Genomic DNA, 17921 nt, shown 5'->3' on the forward strand with positions numbered 1-17921 from the left:
CTCAGCGTGTCCCTGAGAGGAAGCCAGGCCCAGCACCCCATACCCTGCCTCCCTGGATGCACATGAGGCTCCCTGTGCAGACTGAGAGACAGGCTCATGCTGCTTGCTTCTCTCCTCGAGAAGACAGAAGTTCTGCTCCCAGGGCAGCCAGTAAGACCCAATGCTTGGCATCCCACTGGACTGCTCAGCCCCTGGCATTCCCAAGCTGTGCAATGTGTGGGGCAGGCTTGGCAGCCCTCCCCATGGAAGGCTGCAACAGAGAACCCTGTAGCAGGCCTGGTTTCCAAAGGACCTCTAGGGCCCCAGCACAGATGGAAGGAAGCCCTTGCTGCCGCATCCACCTCACAGCCTGGGGGAAGCAGGAACAGCATGGGAGCCAGAGACCTGTGGGTGCTCACAGCCCCCTCTGAGAGCCAAGCTGCTCTTGCTGCAGCCCATTCCCATTGCCCTCTGAGCCCGACTGCATCCCACGACCTGTGAACACAGCCCTCTCTTGGCCTGTTGTCCTAGCAGGCACACCCCAGGTTTTCTTTTCAAGCACACTTTCAGTGACACCAAAAGCTCCCCTCTGCCCTGATGCCCTTACAGCAACACCCCTTCCCCTCCTGCCAAGCCCTCACCCCTGTCCCTGAGCCCCCACTTTACCTTCATGGGCACATCTCTGTTGACTTTTTTGTCCTGTGTGCAAAGATGCTGAAATTTCCTGGCACTTTTTCTGTTGTGAGGGGAAAACCAGGAGATATTTGGATGGAATGGTGAGGTGGTGGATCAAACCCCTTTGGTTTAAGAACAAAGATCAGAGGATCCACCCTGCCTGGTAGTATCTTCTGTTTTGATTGTGTGTGTGTATGTGTGTGTGTGTGTGTGTGTGTGTGTGAGTGTTTACAGAGTTGGAGTGCCCAGGCAGGTCCAGTGCTGCGTGGTGCACAGGCGCAAGTATGTAGTTTGGAAGCCACATGTGCCTGACTAATGGAAATGTCATCCTGAGGCAGAAACCCAGTCCTCATGTCCCAGGGCCGCTGAAAGATGGTGCTCCCCACCCCTGCCCCCGGCAGTCCACGCCTCTCCCTGTGTCCCAGGATACCAGCCTCTGTGAGTCTTGGAGGATTAGTGCTTAGGCCCGAGGGTAGTCCCGGGTCCACCAGGTGCTTTGAGGGATGCACACCCACCTGGAGACTTCTCCCCACGTTGTTTTCAGCTGGCGTACCGGGTGGCTGTGCAGAGCGCAGAGGATGGTGTGGACCGAGCAGTAGTTCCGGAGAGCCAGGCACTCCTAGGGCAGGGAGCGGATGAATGGCAGGTAGGTGGCTTGGAGCCCCACCTGAGCCAGGCTCAGCCAGCTGTGCTGACATCCCCCTCATGCATCAGAGAGTTGGCCAGGGAGCCAGAGCAGGTCAGTGATGGGACCCCCTTGAGCCACGCTCACATGGGCTAGATTGGTTTCAACCCATGTCAGGGGCCTAGGCGGGAAGTGAGCATGTAGTTCTGGGACAAGTGAGTGAGATCAGGCCACCTCGTGGATCCCAAGAGCCCAGGGATTGGGCAGGATCTGTGACCACAGACTGTACACCTGAGAGCTGAGGAAGCAAAGTGGCACGTCCCTGCCGTGCAGAGAGGGAGCCCCTGGGACAGCCTCAGCTTACCTTGGCCACCTTGATCCAGTGTTCCACCACGCGGGCCCTGTCCGCTGCCTTCATGCTGGGGTCCCCCAAGCACGTGGTAGTAACACAATGGGCCACGTGGTGGTAGTGGATGATGACAGCGAGAACAGTAGGGGGCAGCTGCGCATTGACCTCCTTGTTCTGCTGGATCCGGATGGAGCTGTGGCACTGATAGGGGACCACATTCTGGAAGAGCTCCTGGGGGCAAGAGGGTATCCCATGGGCACAGCCAGCCTAGCTCGAATGCAGTGAAGCCCAGCCACCCCGGCAAGTGACAGTGCTCGAAGCTGCAGCTCAGGTAGTTTGGCATGCAGCTCCCCAACATGGGAGCAGCTGGGCTATGTGTTCTGCCACTGAGGTCGCCTCGCTCCTGCCAGCCCAGATCCCAACCCTCCCAAGCCTTGAGGAAAGAGACAGAGGTGTGTGCTCCCAGGCATCCCGCCCAGTATCTCATCCTTCTGCTCTCACAGCATCTGCCCTGGAGTCCTTGTCCCTGTGCCAGTGCTGCTCCCTGTGGCAACTCCAACAAGGTGCTTGCTGTTTGATATGGATATGTGTGCTAGGACCCAGGACAGCTGTGGCATCGCAGGCAGATGGGAAGGCAGTGGGTGGACCTGGATGCCCTCCACCTAGGCCCGTCCAGTACCCTGTGGGTCAGATCCAGCCCTACTTTCTGCCAGGCCCATGTCAGTTGATCTGGAGAGTCACTGTGCAGCTGGTGTGGTTTGGGTGCCCTCTCTGCCAGCCATGGGAGAAAGGCAGCCTTGGGAGTGAAGACATTGGTCCAGTCACATAGGTGGTGGGACCTGAAGCCTGAACTGCAGCCAGGCCACTGGATTCTGGTCGGGGCAGCTGTGGGGAGGCTGGTGCCAAAGGGGTGTTCGGGCCTGGCCCTGCCGAGACAAGCCCGCTGCTCACCGCGTCCATCAGTGTGAACTGTTCCGCCAGCAGCTTGGCGGGGAATGTGGTGATGCTAGCCATCTTGCGAGGCTGGTTGTTTGCAGGTCCCGGACATGCGCAGGAGACTTTGGTAGTTGTCTTTGGTGCTGATTCTGTGCATGGTGGCAGCCTCAGTTTTGAAATGGATCCTGTCTCCAGAAGAGGTTCTAGCTCTGTGAGCAGTGGGGAATCTGGCTCTAAAGCCAGTGTTTGGCATGACTGCAGCCTGGCAAATAGAGCAGGAGCTGGGAGAAGAGAAAGGGTCAGCAACATCAAGCACTTTCCAATGGCCTCTCCAAAGCCAGGCGCGATCCCATTGCCTCTAAAGGGGCTCTAGCCCCAAAGCCCACCGAGAGAATCTCGCGGAGTGCAGTGCATCTTACCGACTGCTTCTGCCTGTGTGGGATTTGGGTAGGCCATCCTGACACGCAGAAAGCACGCATGGGTCTGCAGGTCTCCTCTGGGCAAGCGGACCTGCTTGGATCCGACCTTCATCTTTAGAAGCAGGAGATCCGTGCGATCGCAGAATTCGGCCTTGTACTTGGCTTTGCAGCTTTGCAAACAGGAAGCCATGTTCCTGGGGAAGGAGAGTGGGCAGCAGAGTCAGACTTGACCTTACCCTGCTTGCTGCCCTTCCAGGACTCCCTGTGTGGTGTGGGGCACGGAGCCTGCCGGTGAACTCTAGCTTCTTAAAGACAATGCCATGCTTTGCTGTTTTCCAAGGCGATTTCTTGACTTTGAATCCCAAGAGTTACAGAGAGAGAGGGAGAGACACACACCGGGGCAGAGGTCTTGCATCCACTGCTTGACTCCCCGGATGGGCAGTGGACAGCACTGGGCCAGGCTCATGCGGGGAGTGAGGAGCTCCATCCAGGTCTCCCACATGGGTGGCAGAGGTCCAAATGCTTGGACCATGTTCCCCTGGTTTTCCCAGACCCCCGAGCAGGGTCCTGAATCTGGACTGCAACAACAGGGACACCAACCAACACCCACAAGGGATTCTGGCATTGCCGGCAGTAGCTTTCCTTTGGATGGCTTCCTTCTCATGTTCCTTTCAGTGCCTTCCCATTCATTCCCATGGTTTTCTCAGGTGGAGGCCCCTAGGCTCTGGCTCTGAGCAGACTTGGGAGTAGGTTGCTCCTGGGATGGTGGGTTGGGTTGGGTGGTCAGGGAGGGTAGGCAAAGCTGGAAGCAACTGCCCTGGGCATGGCTATGTGGGTGTTGTCTGTGAGCCCCAACATGCCCGCTCCTCTGCAGAACGTGTCTGCTCCTATCCATAGCACTGCTCTTCAGCACTTCCTTTGCATGTGCTGGGACCAGAAGTTGGAGTTGCACCTACTGTCTGCCTCTGCCTTGCCTCAGCCCTCATTTTCCTGCCATTCTTTCGAGTGACAGAAGGCCGCATCTGCACCCCAATCTCCCCGCATCTTAGTGGGACATGGGGTTCTCCTTGTGATCAGAGTAGGGGACGTTGCAGCTACTCCCAGAGGAGGTCAGCAAGCCTCAGCTCTGCCGCTGCAGGACAGGACTTGTATAGGATCTCGGCTGTGAGGGTCGGATTCCCCACAACTGTGAGGCCCTTGAATGCTTTGTTCACTGGATTTGTGGCAAGTGTCTGGAAAAGTGCACAAGGGAAGGGCTTCCCATATATGTGTAGAGTGAATGATTCCTTGTAGACCTGCCAGGTCGATGAGGGGTCTGGGCAACTGCTACCAACCCTGAGGGCAGCTGTTCTGTGCATATATCGAGGACAGGAGCAGCTGGAACAAGTAGGAAATGTGGCCGGTACGAAGGCATAGCAGCTTCCAATGCCCCTGCCCACATGTGATGCTGGCAAGCCATATCAGGGTTGGCCAGTTCAAGTCTTGGCTGTTGTCCTTGGTGTCCAGCTCCCTGCTAATGAGCCTGGGGAAGTGCCGGATGATGGCCTAAGTAGTTGGACCCCTGGCACCCCTGAGGGGGCCAGATAGAGCTTCAGGCTCCTCAGCCCGGCTTCCCAGAGCCCTGCTTTTTGCAGCCATTTGGGGAGTGACCCAGCAGATAGAAGGACGCATTCTCTCTTTCTCTCAGTCTAACTCTGCCCGTGAAAGAAAACATTTCTGATTCTTGAAAAAGGGGAAAGCAGGATTGCCATCTGGGAGGTTTTCCAACCATAGAGGCACATGGCCGGTTCCCACCTGAGTAGAAACATTGGTTCGTGAGGGTGCAGAGAAAGGAAATCAAGAGGTGTGACGCAGTGTGCCAGTAGCCCTGTCCACAGAGAAAGGCACCCGTTCCATGCCCGCCATGTCTTAAGTCGCTTAGGTCATCTAAAACATGTAAGATTCATCTCTGCATCACCGCAGTGCTGAAAGGCAGCTACCCACCTGTCGAATATCTGGTCTAAGTAATACGGAATGGTGGAGAAGTCGCTGTATGTACACAGGAAGGTGTTGAAGTAGCAGATCCTTTTTCCCAGGGGGCCCGGGACCAGGGCATCCAGCAGCATCTCTTTAGTGTCTGGCTGTAGGGTCCGCATGGCACAGACCTCTGCCAAGTAGAGCATGGACCCATTTCCATACTAGGGAGGACCAGAAAGGACGTGAGTCAGTGGCAGTTCCAGGGAGCACAGGGGAGCAGACACCCGGGTTGGGAGAAAACCCCAGTTGGGGCCAAGAGGCTGAACAGGGACTGAGGGATGAGAAAGTCCTGCGAGGGGGCCAGCAGTGAAAGATGATTCCGTGCCCCTTGGGGGAGCTAGAAATGAGGGCAACTGTGTGATTTGCTTTGCCACCAGACTGCAGAATGGAAACAAGTGGGCGGAGTAGGATATGAAGCCCCAGGGGAGGCTAGATCCTGAAAAGAGCCATAGTCAGAGGTGTCTGCCTGTGGCGTAATGACCACAGGCGTTCTGCCAAGTGACCTGACTTGAGGCATTACAACGACACATGTGTAGAGCCAGTCCCCAGCCAGCCTGGTCCTTGGAGTTTGTCCTCAGCAGGGCATCACTGCCTTTTCAGAGCCGAATTGTGGCCCCCATCCCCAACACACACGTGGGGTTGTTCTGACACCAGAGCACTTGAGTGTGACTGCTGCAGTTGGGCCAGTAGTCCGCAAGGAGGTGATTGACCTTACCCCCAGAAATGGCGTGGGCCCCATCCCATTACCTTGCTGTGCTCATTGGCAGATGCGACAGGAGCACAGAGAAGCCCAGGGGAGCATAGGAAATGAAACTGTGGATGGAGATGGCAATGAGCCCTCCTGAGAAATCACCTTGGCCATGCCCTGACATGCAGCCACCAGAAATGGGAACAGCGACTCCTGTTGGGAGAGCTGCCCAACCTGGGCTCCTGTGCTTTGAGCAGCCTAGCTGACTGTGCTCCGTGAGAGACAGTGAGTCTGTGTCCTACAGCACCGCTGCCGTGGCAATGCAGCTGAATCCCAGTGCTTCCCAGCAGCCATGCAAGTGTGGCCACAGGGGCAATGTCATCCCATGGAATAGAACAGGTGGGGGCCAGGCTCCAGTCCTGTGTGGTATCTTCAGCCTTTTGGTTGAACCCTCTGCCCTTTTGTGTGGGAAAACCTTCCTGGTAGGATCACTGAGTCCTAAAGCTTGGAGAAGACCTGGAAGGCAGTGGAGCTGACTAAGGACTGCACAGGATTCTTGGACTAGGTGGGCAAACATTCAGCACCATGGCCACACACGATGCTTGTGTGAACAGGGAGTTTCCCAACACCCAGTTGCCAAGGGGCTGAGATTTCTTTGAGAGTGGGATGGGGGTCAGTCACTGAGTGGGAGATCACGAGGCCAAAAGCCAGGGGCGTTCCTCCCTTCAGGATGTGGTTCTAGGCACACCGTGGTCATCTCGTGCCCCAACATGTGGGTACTCCTGGGCCCCTCACTCCCTCCACACCGGCATTAGCCACGTTGTTGGCCTGACTCACGTGTCCATTGACGATGCCTGTGGCTTCCTCATGTGTTCTGTCTGTGGACTCGAGTGTGGAGCTCTGCAAAGAGAGTGTGTGGCAGCCCAGACCGGAGGCATCAGTGTCGTGCTTGGCTGTCCCCACAGAGAATAATTCCCCCCATGAGGCATTCTGTTACCCAGGTCGGGAAAGTAAGGGCCTCTGTACCCTTGTGCAGCCAGAGAGGTCTCCAGAAGACAAGAGGAGGTCCCCCAACACCCACTTGCCCAACCAGCTGTCCACAAAATAGCATATGAACACGCAAGACACAGGAGGCTCCAACACGTGAATCGTGTTGCTGGGCAGCAAGAGCCCCTCTTCTTCTGCCACTGTCATGGTGAAGGGAGGGGCAAAAAAGACCCAGATGGGGTCACAGGTGATCCCCTGCCAGGACGGGCCTGTTCCGCTACCTGGGGCTGCCTCCTGGGCTGTTCTGTTCCCTGGGGTGGCCTTGCAGTAAGAGGCCACAGACACCCAGTGTGAGAGCGGAGCCAATGTCTCAAGCGCCGGAAAAGGCCAGAGCCTGGCAACGATTGGCAGCAACGAGAGAACATGGTCTTCTCCTGAACGTCTCCCATCAAGTGAGCCGCTAAGGACTGTTGCTATCAGAGTGTAAGTTCTATCACCAAGGAAGTGAGGTCACATCTTCAAAGTTCCATTCTGTGGAGCCTTTCCCTTAAGAAGATATGCCAAGGCCCCTCTGGGCTGCTGCCACAATATCATCCCCTTAACTGTACACAAGGAGACAAACACAGTGCCATTCCTCAGCTCCCTCAAGAGACTTGAATGTAGACAGGGCCCTAAGCCTGCGGACAGACAGACAGCTGGGTCCCAAACCTCCTTTTCGTATCATTTCCAAACACTCTAGCATGTTCCTTCGGGAAAACCCCTAAGAAACAAGCAAGGTATGGAGACCCATGAAAAGCCAAGGTTAGGGACCCAACAGACTCTAAACTGCATCTTGAGTCGTGGATCCTGCCCCTTCGGGAGATGTTGAGGTCACAGCTTAAAGCGCATCTTCCCCGAATACGGGTTCAGTGTCTCTGGCTATGATAGCAGCCATGCCCAAGAACTCCAGGAGAAGGTGAGAGAGCTCACCTGAAAGCCATGCCCCCAAATTGGCATCAGATCTCCCATCTTCAGCATGCAGGGCCCCAGAAACAGGCCACCTTATCGATAGAGCAAAAGACCTCACAGAAAATCACTAGGGCTGGGGGATCAAATACTGGCTAGGAAGCTTCATTGTGACCACAGAGAGTGGCATCCATTTGAAAATAGGTCTGAGGTCATTCAAATTGTCCAGCCTCTTTAGAAGAGTGCAATACTAAGGATGCCTGAGGAAATAGACTCCTTCCAGGTCTGGTTTGCTTGGTGTTTTATGAAAGAATCTCAGAGGACATGGGTGAAATCATTTTCCTCGCTAGGGAGTCAAGTGAGGGACTTGGCATTAGACTTAGCTTGTAATCCCTAGAGTTTTGGGTGAGCTGCTTTCTTTTCCATGTCCTCCAAGCAATAGGAAGAGCCCTAGTCCTCCCTGCTTCAAGCGATAAGACTGGGGAATTAAGAAAGTCATGAACGAGGCCAGGAGTCATTTGGGTACATTTGTAAGATTTATTTATTTAATTTCAAGTCAGTGTTACAGGGAGGCAGAAGAAGACAGACAGAGATAGATAGGTAGGTAGGTACGTAGGTAGGTAGGTAGGTAGATAGATAGATAGGTAGATAGATAGATAATAGAGTTCTTCCATCCCTTGATTCAGTCCCTAGATGGCCACAATGATTGGAGCTGTGCCGATGCAATTCCAGCAGCCAGGAGCCTGCTCTGGGTCTCCCAACCGGGTGCCAGAGCCCAAGCATTTGGGCCATCATCCACTGCTTTCCCTGGGCCCAGTAGAGAGCTGGATCAGGAGAGGAGCAGCCGGGACTCAGACCTGCACCCATACGGGATGCCAGCACTGCAGGAGGTGCCTTGACCTATGATGTCGCCATGCCATCCATTGCGCTTTCTGTTTTCAAAGAATTCCTATGTATTTGTTTGAAAGGCAGGGACACAGAGATTTTCCATCTGCTGGTTCAGTCCCCCAAAACTTAAGTCAAATAAAGTGCCTCAGACTCCATTTGGGTCAACAACCTGTGTGGCAGGAACCCAAGGATTTGAATCATCACTGACTGTCTTTCCAGGCTGTACGTCTTTCCCAGGCCATTAGCAGGGAGCTGGATAGGCAGTGGAGCAGCCGGGCCTCAAACTGGTGCCCATATGCGATGCCATTGATGCAGGCGGGCGCTTAACCTACTACAGTGCCAGCCCCTCCTAATGACTTCTTATCTCTCATTTTCTTTTGTGCATCATCTATAGGTATCTACTGACACATTGCAATGGGAATCTATAAACTATTCACACCTATAAACATTTAGTTTAGACTTCCACTTCATCCACATAGAAGCAATGTAGTTCCAAATGACTTGCTACAAAATACACATGAGATCCGTATGTATAGTCATTGCAAGTTCTGTGATTTTACTTTAAATTTCATTCCAAGTTGTAAAAGTGATTTCTATTCCATGGCGGTAGTGAAGATCCTGTATGTGTCTTTTCCTTTTCTCTTACCCTGGGGCGCTTTGCCACTTTTTGGTTGTTCTGTGTTGCTGCCATGTAGTGTCGATTTGCTTCCAGGAGAGGGCAATAGAGCTTCCCTGTCAGGCAGGTCTAATGCTGATGCTGTCCCTTAACTTGTCCATAAGAAGATGTCATTTTGGTTGGAAGTTTATTCCTTCAGTTATGTGAAGATAAGCTTTCACACGCTTCAGGCCTGTAAAGTTTCTTGTGAGAAACCTGATCGTCTTACCGAATTTGTAGATTCTCATGCATCGCTTTTGATAATTCTCTGGGGGAGGATTCAAGACCTAGAATTCTTGAGAAGGAAATCCTGGTCAACTCTGGTAGATGTTCTTCCACTGAAGTCACCAAAGTATCCCTTTCTACCAGTCATGCCTAGAGAGTGATTTTCTACACATCCTGTGCACCCCCAACTTGCGGTGTGCTCTAAAGGTACTGATGGCCTGCTGTGTGTTCAATACCACCTGCTGTACTTTGTTCCTACTTGCTGTGGGGACAGGACATGTCTGGTTCACAGTGGATACTGTGGGGTTTCAGCTGAAGGGGTTTTCGTGTGTTTCACTGGATCAACCTCCCTGTCTCCCTCCTCCCTGCCTGTCTCTCTGGCACTCTGCCTTTCAAACAGTAAAATAATTTGACCAGCCAATCTATAGCAGCAGAGAGGCCCTAGTTCACTGGTGGGTGCAGTCAGAAAAATTTTCCCAAAAGGCTGTATGCAAGTTTATTGAGAGCTTTAGTCCTGCCCACCACCGCCTCGGCCACCATCTAATAGTGAATCACATCACCTGCAAAGCAAGCTCGAAACCCAGTAGTAGCCAGTTTCCAGTCTCCCTTCCCCCAGCAATTGCAACTGCCAATTAGTTCTCGGTCTGTGAGTATGCTCTAGATGTTTCATAGAGCTAGCATTATAAACTATTCTCTGCTGTGTCTGGATTCCCTCAACTTGCACCATGGTTTCAAGTTTTGCCTATGCGGTAGCCCGTATCAGTACTTGTATTCTACTTCATGCTGAATTCCATCATACGAGTAGACCATATTGTGTTTATTCATTCATCTACTGATGGACACTGGAGCTGTGGTTGTGTTTTGGCTAGTGTGAATCCTGTGAAGTCTTCTGGGTAAATATTTTTCAAACTTGTTTCCGGTTCTTTTAGATAGCTCGTTGAGAATGCAACTGCAGGTTCATGGTTATTTGAATAGCCTCGAGGTGGTTTGGAAGGGGTATCTATCTCATTGCAGACTTGATTTGCGATGGCCAATGACCAATAATAGTGTGTCCTTTCAATATAGCTCTTGTGCTGTTCGTCTTTGGAGAAATGTCTGTCCTTGCCCTTGGCCATTGTTGAAGTGAAGTTGTGGGTGAACATTGTGATGCTGTGCGTTAAGCCAGTTTTGGGAAAGTGACTTCTCTCCTTTTGCTTGCTTTTCCTAATTTGCTCTCATACAAAGGACTTAGCAGACATCGACTGGAATAAATCATCACTCTTGTGGTGGGCATCTGGTCCAGTGATTAAAGTACCACAAGGGGCATTCATATCCCCTTTTGGAGTCCTTGTTCCTCTGTGCTTCTGATAGAAGAGCCTGCAGATGCACCTGTGAAACAGACTATGCCCCAACGGATGACAAAATGCCACACAATTCCAAGACCCAGATTGAAGTGCTGGCTCCTGGCTTTGGCTTAGTCCAGCCAGCCCTGGCTGTTGCAGGATTTGGGAAGTGAACCAGGGAATGGAAACTACTCTGTCTTTCCCTCGCTGTCACTCTACCTTTCTATACTAAATCAAGAAATATGAAATATGAACCCAGAAATCTTCCAAGGAAATCAGGAAAGATATTAAAAAATAAAAATACAATGAGGGTCATTAGGCTTTGGGTGAGTTTGTTTCCTTCTGTGTTCTAGAAAGAGGACCATCATCTTTAAATGATATCAGCATTTAGTCCACCTCTAAAGAACTGAGCAGACTGTGAATTTTGTCTATTTTAGAGTATTCACTGTAGAATAATGGTTGGCTTTGATGGATTCTTCGTTCAGTTTTCTTGAGATGTGGAAACACACACAACACACACACACACACACACACATTGACAGACACAAGCAAAGTAACGGAGAGAGAGAGAATCTCTATCCACTAATTCACTCTCCAAATACCCACAACGGTCGTGGCTGGGCCTTACTGAAACCGGGGATTGAGGTCCCTGTCAAACAGGCTCCATGTGGTGTTCAGCTGATTTGCTCTCTGGCCCTTCTGCCTTCAGCCTTGCACCATGTGACAATGCAATAGTAAGACCTTCATCAGACAAAGCATGCTGATGCCCTGATGTTGGACTTCCCAGGTGCTCTAGGTGTGAGAACTATAAATTTCTGGTCTTCACAGATTATCCAGTCTCAGGCATTGAGTGTTAGCAACACAAACACAGAAACCACATATGCCCCTATACTTGTGGAGTTAACTCCCAGAAGTGACAGTGCCAGTGCAAATGGCAGATCTACTGTAGAACTCTATTGCTAGATTCCCCTTTGATAGAGGTTGCATGGTTTCGCATGTTCATTACCACTCCTCGAGGAGTGTCTTCTTATTCCAATATATGCTGCCAAGTACTTGAATTGTAGCCAAATGAGAGATGTGCAGTTTCTATTTGCATTGCCCTGCACAGGAGAAAGGTGGCGCTCTTTCCATTGGAAGAAAAGCCACTTGTGTCCCTTTTCCTGTCAGCTGTCCTTGTCCTTTGCCCATCTTTCTGTTGGAATGTTGGCCATTTCTCCCTCGTTTCCAAGAACAATGTGTACGTTAGGTTTCTTTCGTTTTGATATACTAGGCAGACCACCTACACTTTCCTAGTTGGTATTTGTTTTTCCTTTATCTTGGTTTGCCATGCATGAATTAAGGTTTGTGTGTGGCTGAATATAACAGCCTTTTCATTTATAACTAACGCATTTTGTTTCCGAGTTGGCAGGGCCTTTGCCACTCTTCCCATCTTAACATTATAAAGGAACAGAGACAGAGAGAGAGGAGAGGAGCTCCCAACTGCTAATTCACTTCCCAGTCCTGCAAGTGCCTTGAGATGTGCCAGACTGCAACTGGGAACTGGCAATTCCACCCAGGTCGCCCATGTGAATAGCGTGGAACTTGTTATAGGAACCATTGTTTCCCCAGAGGTATTTTAGTAAGAAACTGGAGTTAGGCTCCAGAGATGAGTATCAAAACCAGGTACTCTGATATGAGAAATGGGCATCGGAACTCACCATCAAAGCATCTAAGCCATTAGGCTAAATTCCTTCTCAACCCATGTTTCTTTTGTTAAGAGTATCCCTTGACTGTCACACCCTTACTTCCCACTCCACAAAAGCAAGCATCAGCCTTGGATTTGTTGGAAGCGCAGTGCACCCTCTACTACTAGACGAGACAGGAAAATAGACTACTAGATGTCCATAATTTCTTCCCAAGTGGGATCTTCTAGAGAAAAGACGGAAAGAGCGTTGCCCTGGGTGTACAGCAAAGAGCCCCTGTAGACACTGATTTTCTCTACACAGTGCACAGCCAGCCATGGAATCCTGGATTATTTTATTTCCAGTTTTTCCCAGACACCTTTTATGGAAGCTATACCAACTTGATGCATTTCCTAAACACGGCTTTTGGAACATAGTGATTCTCCCACCATACCTAACTTCACAGCAGCCCTCCCACCTCTCTTCCTCCTCTGTCTCCTTTAGGGGCATCTTCTCTGACAGGAGTAGAATTTACCTAGAACTTATTAACAAAACATGACGGGCTGAATACTATACGTATTTGGAAACTTTGGAATGGCATATACTTCTATGAAAAAGAGTGAGCATTTGGAGATGCATTTCACTGAACAATGATGTATTTCCTTTTTGATGTGTTTCTCTATTTGTTGACAAAGAGTAGCTGTACATATTGATGTGGTATAATGTAATATTGCCCTACATGCATACATTTAAATGATCATATTAGGTCATCCGCATCCACCGCTTCCCTATTCAAGGTTTCTTTGTAGTATGTACATTCAGAAGTCTTTCTTCTAGCTTTTGAGAAAAGACTGTATGTTTGGTGAAGTATTATTACCCTACTATGCACTAGAACACCGGCAGGCTTGTTTTTACAACAAACAAGAGATGAAAGTGCTTTTGAATTCAATGAAAGTAAGGCTTTCTGAGATTTGACTTACGTATGTCTATAGTATCTGTTGCGGTGGAGTGAGTTAACTTTGGAGAAGAACCCAAGGGCGGTGTGACTTTTGCGAGCATGAGACATTCTTCTAGCTTATAATCCATAGATGGTGTCATTCACGTGAAAGTGTGGTAGATCTTTGTGACCAAGTGGTACTGTTAACTCACATACCTCAACTCTTTGAGCAGAGAGGTCCTGCATGGGAAGTCAGTGCACAGTGACCCCTGTTGAGAATTTCAGAATTAGCACATCAGCGAACACCTGAGGATCTTGACCTGAGCTGCCTCAGCTGTGGAAGCCTGTGGAATCCACTGACTCCTTCCATATTTAGACAGGGCCACGGGGAAGAGGAAGTTCTTTTGTGCCTTCTGAATAAAGTGTATCCTTTGTGGATGACCACTTCTTTCTCTTGGGGTCTACCCACAGAAGTGCTTCATGGGGAACCCTGTTTGCCACAGTGTTTTGTCTTCCCATGCCTGACATGCTCTCATAGGTGTTTTAGCCACATCAGAATGTCTTCAGGGTTGATTCTGAGCCAGGGTGTTATTTGAGGTCATTGTCATTCTGGGAGGCTGCTATATGCAATACTTCCCATGTTGGAGCATTCAGTCTGTTTTGATTCTTTCTATTATTATTATTGTTATTATTATTGTTATTATATCTGTGCTCTATTTATTAATATCTAGTATCTATTTTTATAGAAAGCTTTTATTTACTAGATAAATTACATAAGTACAGCTTTCAGATTGTAGCTGTTCTTCCCACCTACCTGCCCTCCCACCCCCAAACCACCGCACCCCCTACTCCCTCTCGCATCCCATTCTTCATGGATTCATTTTTTATTATCTTTATATAGAGACCAACTCTATACTCAGTAAAGATTTTCACAGCTTGCACCCACACTGACATGCAAAGTGGAAAGTAATGTTTGAAGGCTAGTGTTACCGTGAATTCTCATAGTACACCACGTTAAGGACAGAGGTCCTACAGGAGGAGCAAGTGCACAGTGACTTCTGTTGTTGATTTAACAATTGACACTCTTATTTATGATGTCAGTGATCAGCCGAGGCTCTTGTGACGAGCTGCTAAGGGTATGGATGCCTCTTGAGTTCACAAACTCTGCCCTTGTTTAGATAAGGCCATCCTTCAAGCAGAATTTCTCTCCAGCATTCAGAGAAAGAAGGTACCTCCTTCTTGGATGGCTCCTTCTTTCCCCTGGGATCTCACTCACGGAGATCTTTCATTTCTACTATCAATTGATAATCTATCTCAGCCAGTTTTCCTTTTTTTCTTGTTGTAACTTGGCCTTAACTCAAAGAATCTTAGGTTGTTCTTCAAACTTGAGGCAAGAGGATTGGACATAAGACATTGCTTTCAGTATTGTCAGAGTTTTGTATCTTTGTGATTGTGGCAAGTAGCATGCTTACAATTTCCTTTAGATAAATGACCACAGTGGCTGACATACTGATGTGTTTTCTTTTTTCATTGTCAGAAACTCTCACTTCGAAGAGTAACAGTGTGTTGACTGACGTAACTTGGAGTTCCAATGGAAGCGATGTGTCAAATGAAGTGAAGACACACTCTGAATCACATAGGGATAATGGACACGGTTCTAGAATGTAGAGGCTTTGGAACGGGGATATTTTGGGTCCAGAAGATGGGGCCAGTGATGGTAAGTTTCTAATGTTGTCAGAAAGTCAGGTTTTGTTCCATATTGGATTCATTATTGGGTGAAGAATTCATTCTCAAAGTTATTATAGGTTTTGATGTTTTTGTGAGGCTTAGCCTGTGTGCCAAGCCTTTCGAAATGCTTTCTGATGTAATGTTTCTTACAGTAACGACTAAGAGCTAGGACTGGTATTATTGGTAACAACTTGAGTTTGGATGTGTAAACTCTGTTGGGGTTCATTGTTAGATCCCCTTGAGTTCAAAGCCAGTTCTCTGAACTCCTACCGAATGCTACACCCACACTACTGCCTGGCTAACTTGTGGTTATTGGGACAAGACTAGAACAGTGCATGTGTGATGGGAGTGTAACTTTCACCAGTTTTGTTTGCTGTGAGTAGTTTGTGTTGCCTCATGGTTTAGACAGTTGAAAATAGGGTTTCTCAGTCTTGGCACTGTTATCGCTTGGGTCCAGATACCTCTGTCGTGAGGAGGAGGACGTTCCTGTGTGTTGCAGAAAGTTTTAGAGTTTCTCCAACGTCTCCCCAGTACATTACAGTGACAGCATCAGTCCCCGTGGACACTCCCAAAGAGGTCTTCTGAGGTGAGGCATCCCCTGAAGGACACACCCCAGTTGATAGACACAGACAAGAATTGTAGAAATCATGTACTTTTCCAAATCTTAAAAGAGATAGCTTAACTAGACTATTTAGACATCTTAATGCACTCAAAGTAAGCTGGTAACTTTTCTTTTTCTTTTTTTTTTTTTTTTTTGACAGGCAGAGTGGACAGTGAGAGAGAGAGACAGAGAGAGAAAGGTCCTCCTTTGCCGTTGGTTCACCCTCCAATGGCCGCCGCTGCAGCCGGCGCACCGCGCTGATCCGATGGCAGGAGCCAGGATCCAGGTGCTTTTCCTGGTCTCCCATGGGGTGCAGGGCCCAAGCACCTGGGTCATCCTCCACTGCACTCCCTGGCCATAGCAGAGAGCTGGCCTATGGGGTGCAGGGCCCAAGCACCTGGGCCATCCTCCACTGCACTCCCTGGCCATAGCAGAGAGCTGGCCTGGAAGAGGGGCAACCGGGACAGAATCCGGCGCCCCAACCGGGACTAGAACCCGGTGTGCCGGCGCCGCAAGGTGGAGGAAGTGGTAACTTTTCATCCTCACCGTTCCTATTAGCGACTTACGCTTAATATGAACAAGTTAGGTTTGTAGAGACAGCCTCTCTAGAAGATGGCCAATATTCTTTTTTCTTTTGCACTTGGCTGAGTTATTTCCTTTGATATCTGCTGGGTCTTCTGAGCTGAAAATATCCTCCTTTTACAAGGACATTTGGGACTGAGGGCATTCCCTGTTTAGTGGTAAGGACAATCACCTTAATGATGTGAAGTGAAAAAGATCATGGTTTGTACGAAAGGAGGTAAATACAACATGCACAGTTAGCTAGTTACTTGCACAGGCAATGGAGACTCGGCAAGGGTATCCAAGAGCTAACAAATGTGGTTAACTTTGATTGGGTGGGGTTAAGAGATGCGAGAAACCAAGTGACTAGAAAAGAGGCCAGGGATAACTTTTTACTGTCTGAATGTAGTTTTAACCTTTATTCAGGAACAGGGCTATACTAACTACTGAGAATACAAATAGTTGTAAACCATTTAATGATTTGAAATGAAGTAAGTTGCAACTTGTGCCTTTTTAGGTGAATTGCATTTCCCTGACTGGGAGCTCGACAGGGACAGGGAAGGTGCTGGTGAATGTAACGAGCTTGAAGATGGCAAGGGTGCCGTGGGCCCCTCAGACTGTGCTTCTTGTGCAAGTCGGCAGTCTTTGACGAGTGATGACAGGCTCTCTGAGTTTGCTAAGGTAAGAATGGATCGTTTCAGAAACTCCTATTCTTTTATAACATATGTTCATCAAGGCCTTTTGGTGTTTCTCCCACCGTTCCTTCTCAGGGATCATCCTTTTCACTCTCAGAGCTTTCTTTTGAGCTCCACACCTTGGTCCTTAACTCACATGCTGGTGCTGTGCTTCTCAACATGGGGAAATATGGAGCTCTCTCCCCCCTGACTCTCCACTGCCAACTAGGCAATGAACTTTGGTTGTCCCTCCAGGGCCCTAGTACAGATATGTCAGGGTTTGCTTAGTTGAGTATGCAGCATTTACATCATTGTAATTCCATAAGGACTCTTGATCATCAAGACCAGTGCTAATTATCATGATGCTCTTGAACAATGAGTTGTGTTACTTGGATTTTTTAAAAAAACGTATTGGTGTGAAAGGCAGTGGGGCCCAGAGATTGTCCATCTGCTGGGTTCATTCCCTGAATGCTCGCAGCAGCCAAGGGCTGGGTCAGGCTGAATCCAGGAGCCTGAAACTGCATTTGGGTCTAGCACTCGTGTGCCAGGGCTCCAGGTACTTGAGGCTTCTCTGACCACCTCTCTGGGTGCACATGAGCAAGAAGGTGGAATCTGAATTGGAGCCAGGACTCAAACCCATGCCCTCTGCCCTGGGGTGTATGCATCCCCAAGTGGCATCTTGACCAATGCGTGAAACACCTGCTCCCCATATTGACCCTTTCTTAGGTCATTTTGCTGAACATTCATAGAATCCTCATATTTCTTCATTGTCTTACAGTCTCATAAACATTTCTATACTTAACAGACTTTCTCTCAGTTTCATTTTCTTGGTGAATGTTTCCCTACCACCTCCTAGTTGCTCCAATGTGGATTCAAGATGCTTTTCTCTTTGTGGATGTTGTCACCCTGGGGTTTCTGTTCCCCATCATTCTAGGAATGTGTTCACTTCTTTGCTGATGGTGCTCCTTGATCTTGCATTTCATGTTTTCCTCAGAGTTTTTTTATTCCACGCTTGATTTTGTAAAAAGTTTTATGTATTTATTTATATTT

Source organism: Oryctolagus cuniculus, chromosome 6 (assembly GCF_051225735.1).
Source record: "Oryctolagus cuniculus isolate XC-2025 breed Fujian yellow rabbit chromosome 6, ASM5122573v1, whole genome shotgun sequence".
In the NCBI taxonomy this organism is placed as follows: Eukaryota; Metazoa; Chordata; class Mammalia; order Lagomorpha; family Leporidae; genus Oryctolagus; species Oryctolagus cuniculus.